The following is a 5,575-nucleotide window of genomic DNA, read 5'->3' on the forward strand; positions in this document are numbered from 1 at the left end:
CATAATGCGCAAGCCGGGGATCGGCCCGGTCCCCCCGCGTGCTGCTGCCGATCCCGCTGCCGGTCCAGCTGCCGCGACCCTCGGTCCGACTGGGGCTTAGACATGGAATGAACTCCGTATGGCTAAGTCAACCCACGGCTCAGCCGGCCGGAGAGGCAGGATGCGCAAGCCGGGGATCGATCGGGTGCTAGGTGGGTTTAGGCACATCTTCAAATTTCTGCCGTGCCAATGCCATTTTTATGGCTTGTAAATTCATACAATGGTCCCCTAAGCCTTCACGTGAAGTTTCGTTGGAAGATTACCCGTTTTCTATTTTTCACGATTTTCGAAACTTTTTGCGGTTCGTGATTTTTTAGAATTTTTTTAGAAGGAGTTTTGGCCCCAAATTTTGTGGACGTGATCCTTCTATTTTTTTTGGCATGCACAAAAAAATTCAGCTAAAAACTCGAACCGGAGAAGATTTCGTGACCGTTTGAAAAAAGTGTCCCCATTTCAGACACTTGAACGGCTACTGGCAGCAAACCTGTAAAATCTCAAACGCTCTTTAAGGGGGTGTGAGTTCTCAGAGGTTTGATGAGGGATAGGGGGCCAACACAAGGGCCAAGTACCAGCACCCATCGCACGTCATGTGCGCACACCCCCCCGGCCCCCCTCCCAATCGCCGGAACCCCAATGCCGCCGGTCAGGTTCTCCGGCGGTACTCCGGCGATGCTCCGGCGATGCTCCGGCGATGCTGTCCCGAGTGAAAAAAATGCGGCACCAGCACATGCTGGAGCCAAGCATGGGCACCGTGGCTCAAAGTCGAACTTCGGCCAAGGCCTCGACCATCAATGGCACATGATGACGCATGGTGATGGCACATGCATCGACCATCATCGGCATAGGCTGCCCTTCGGTACGGGCACTTGCCTCGACCGCCATCGGCACAAGCTGGGCCCTGGTGTGGGTTGTTGCCTCGATCACCAGCGGCACATGCTGAGCCTTGGTGCGGGCGGTTGCCTCGAGCACCATCGGCAGACCCTGGGCCCTGGTGCGGCCGGTTGCCCCGATAACCATCGGCACACGCTGGGCCCTGGAGCGGCCGGTTGCCTCGATCACCATCGGCAAAAGCTGGGCCCTGGTGCGGGCGCTTGCCTCGACCACCATCGGCACACGCTGGGCACTGGTGCGGGCGCTTGCCTCGACCACCATCGGCACACGCTGGGCCCTGGTGCGGGCGGTTGCCTCGATCGCCATCGGCACACGCTGGGCCCTGGTGCGGGCGGTTGCCCCCAGCACCATCGGCACACGTTGGGCCCTGGTGCGGTCGGTTGCCTCGAGCACCATCGGCACACGCTGGGCCCTGGTGCGGGCGCTTGCCTCGACCACCATCGGCACACGCTGGGCCCTGGTGCGACAGGTTGCCTCGACCACCATCGGCACACGCTGGGCCCTGGTGCGGGCGCTTGCCTCGACCGCCATCGGCACACGCTCGGCCCTGGTGCGGTCGGTTGCCTCGAGCACCATCGGCACACGCTGGGCCCTGGTGCGGGCGCTTGCCTCGACCACCATCGGCACACGCTGGGCCCTGGTGCGGCAGGTTGCCTCGAGCACCATCGGCACACGCTGGGCCCTGGTGCGGTCGGTTGCCTCGAGCACCATCGGCACACGCTGGGCCCTGGTGCGGGCGCTTGCCTCGACCACCATCGGCACACGCTGGGCCCTGGTGCGGCAGGTTGCCTCGAGCACCATCGGCACACGCTGGGCCCTGGTGCGGTCGGTTGCCTCGATCACCATCGGCACACGCTGGGCCCTGGTGCGGGCGGTTGCCTCGACCACCATCGGCACACGCTGGGCCCTGGTGCGGCAGCTTGCCTCGAGCACCATCGGCACACGCTGGGCCCTGGTGCGGCAGGTTGCCTCGACCACCATCGGCAGCCTCGACCACCATCGGCACACGCTGGGCCCTGGTGCGGGCGCTTGCCTCGACCACCATCGGCACACGCTCCGCCCTGGTGCGGTCGGTTGCCTCGAGCACCATCGGCACACGCTGGGCCCTGGTGCGGCAGGTTGCCTCGACCACCATCGGCACACGCTGGGCCCTGGTGCGGGCGCTTGCCTCGACCACCATCGGCACACGCTGGGCCCTGGTTCGGCAGGTTGCCTCGACCACCATCGGCACACGCTGGGCCCTGGTGCGGGCGCTTGCCTCGGCACCATCGGCACACGCTCGGCCCTGGTGCGGTCGGTTGCCTCGAGCACCATCGGCACACGCTGGGCCCTGGTGCGGCAGGTTGCCTCGACCACCATCGGCAGCCTCGACCACCATCGGCACACGCTGGGCCCTGGTGCGGGCGCTTGCCTCGACCACCATCGGCACACGCTCGGCCCTGGTGCGGTCGGTTGCCTCGAGCACCATCGGCACACGCTGGGCCCTGGTGCGGCAGGTTGCCTCGAGCACCATCGGCACACGCTGGGCCCTGGTGCGGCAGGTTGCCTCGACCACCATCGGCACACGCTGGGCCCTGGTGCGGCAGGTTGCCTCGACCACCATCGGCACACGCTGGGCCCTGGTGCGGGTGTCACGGGCTCCGACCTTAGACTCAGAATCCGTGCGGCCTTAGGCTTGGAATCTCGTCCTTGATGCCTAAGTCAGCCTAAAACACAAGCGTGCGGGCACTAGAACAAAGGGAAGGGCTGATTACGCAAGTTAAAGAGAAACAGGATAGAAAAACAGAATTCTGGAAATGTTCTTGTATTCACTGAAACAGAAGTGTTTGATGGTGTACAAATGAGGGTGGAGCAGCCCTCTATTTATAGTTGAGGCTCCAGCTACAACTTAATGGCAAATCCCTAAAATAAAGGCTACAATCATGGGATTACATTTAATCAAGATGCTGGTTCCTGATTTTCAGGGTCAACCAAATCTGCCAGGATGCTGATGCTGATCCTGCCTGGTTCCAGAAGCTTCCCTTGCGTATCCATCACCTCGGGCCCTTCTGGATGTGGTGCGGGCAGCCCAAATGCCAGGCCTTGGTCTCATGAGTTGGCCTGCAAGATGGGCGGGCGTTTGGAGCTCGTTTGACAGGCTTTGCGCACTGATACCCGCCAGCACGCCTGGTCTGCGGGCCTTAGCTGCTGGCTCGCCTGCTGGTCTGGCTGATGTGCCTGGCGCGCCCGCCCAGGGCGTGACATTCTCCCCCACCTGATTGCGCAACGCCCTCGTTGCGTCTTCTGCATGGTACTGCCTGATCTGGTCCCCGAACTGCCATAAGTCCTCTGCTGGTTCCCAGCTCGCCTCACTGTCTGGAAGTCCCTTCCAGCGCACCAAGTACTCATGTCTTGGTTGATAGTTCTTCCGTCTCACTTCCCGGTCAGCCATAATGCTGTGGACCTCCTTCTCATATGAGGCCCTTGCTCCCAACGGTGCACGCTTTGACTCTGCCCGTCCTGGATCTCCCTCATCCTCATGGAACGGCTTGAGCATGCTCACATGGAACACCGGGTGTACCCTCGGCTTGGGTGGCATATCCAGCTTGTAGGCAACCTTGCCTACTCTCTTGACTACTCGGAAAGGTCCCTCATACCTCCGGACTAGGCCTTTGTGCAGCCCCCTGTGGCGCACAATGGGATGCAGCTTCACCAACACCAAGTCTCCAACCTGGAACTGCACATCCCGCCTCTTCTGGTCTGCCCACTTCTTCGACCTCTTGGCCGCCTTGTGTAGACAAACTCTGGCCAAGTCAGCTTGCTCCTGCCATGCCTTGGCAAACTTGTATGCTGCTGGATTCGGCCCTGTATAACCTGCAGCAATCGAACCGGGTGTTAGTGGTTGTTGCCCTGTCACAACCTCAAATGGGCTCTGGTTCGTTGCCTCGCTCCTTTGCAAGTTGTAGGAAAACTGCGCAATATCCAGTAGCTTTGGCCAGTCCCTTTGTGTGGCACTCACATAGTGCCTGAGGTAGACCTCCAGTAGTCCATTCACACGTTCTGTCTGCCCATCGGTCTGCGGATGCATGCTGGTGGAAAAGTTCAAGTCTGACCCCAACAGCTTGAACAACTCAGTCCAGAACCTGCCCGTGAAACGCCCGTCCCGATCACTAACAATGGTCCTCGGCACTCCCCAGTACTTCACCATGTTCTTCAGGAACAATCGAGCTGCCTCCTCGGCTGGGCACTCCTTGGTTGCTGGAATGAAGATTCCATATTTGGAAAACCTGTCCACCACTACCATGATGCTTCCAAACCCCTCTGTCTTGGGTAGACCGACTATAAAGTCCAGAGAAACACTCTCCCATGGTCGCTCTGGCACTGGCAATGGCTCCAAGAGACCCCCTGGTTTCTTGAGCTCCACTTTGTCCTGTTGGCACACAAGACAAGTCTTCACATAGGCCTCCACATCGTCCCTCATGTGCGGCCAGTAGTACCGGTCCTCGATCAGCGCCAAGGTGCGGCTCACTCCTGGGTGTCCAGCCCACCTTGAATCATGACACTCTTGCAAAACTTCCTTGCGGAGCTTCCCGTGCTGCGGCACAAACAGTCTACTGCCCCTGGTGTACAGCAACCCATCCTGCAACCAAAACCGCCTAGTCTTACCTTGCTGGGCGTACTCCATCAAAGCCTTGGCTGTAGGATCATGCGCAAGTCCCTCCTTGATGCGCGGCACCAGTGACCCCTCTGGTTGGCTAATGGCAGCAAGGTTAGCCTTTCTGCTCAGGGCGTCTGCCACTAGGTTCGCCCGTCCTGGCTTGTACTCCATCTGGAAATCAAATTCTGCAAGAAAATCTTGCCATCTCGCCTGCTTGGGGGACAGCTTCTTCTGCGTCTGGAAGTAGCTGGTCGCCACATTGTCCGTCCTCACCACGAACCTCGACCCCAACAGGTAATGGCGCCAAGTGCGCAAGCAGTGCACCACTGCAGTCATCTCCTTCTCTTGGACCGTGTACTTGCGTTCAGTCTCGTTCAGCTTCCTGCTCTCAAACGCGACTGGACGTCCCTCTTGCATCAACACGCCCCCTATGGCAAAGTCTGATGCATCCGTATGCACCTCATACGGTTTGGCATGGTCTGGCAAGGCCAAGACTGGCTCCTCGGTCACAGCCCGCTTCAACCTGTCAAAGGCTTCCTGGCACCCTGCACTCCACTCCCATGCTCTCCCTTTCTTGAGCAAGTCAGTCAATGGCGTGGCTATTGCTGAGTGACCCTTGATGAAGCGCCTGTAGTAGTTACCCAGCCCAAGGAATGATCTCAACTCAGTGACCTTGGCTGGCGGTTGCCACTCCAGGATGGCGTCTATCTTGCCTTCATCCATGCGTATCCTGCCACCTCCCACTATGTGGCCCAGGAATGGGATCTCCTGCTGGGCGAATGAGCACTTCTCCCTCTTGACAAACAGCTTGTGCGCCCGCAACACCTCGAACACCTGTCTCAAGTGGTCTACATGCTCTCCCAAAGTCTGGCTGTAGATCACAATGTCATCCAAATAAACCACAACAAACCGATCAAGGAATGACTGAAGTACCTTGTTCATAAGGGTGCAGAATGTTGCTGGGGCATTCGTGAGTCCGAAAGGCATCACCAAGAACTCATACGAACC

The sequence above is a fragment of the Durio zibethinus genome, unplaced genomic scaffold, assembly GCF_047325235.1.
Source record: "Durio zibethinus cultivar Kanyao isolate XHJ-2024 unplaced genomic scaffold, ASM4732523v1 HiC_scaffold_3, whole genome shotgun sequence".
NCBI lineage: Eukaryota > Viridiplantae > Streptophyta > Magnoliopsida > Malvales > Malvaceae > Durio > Durio zibethinus.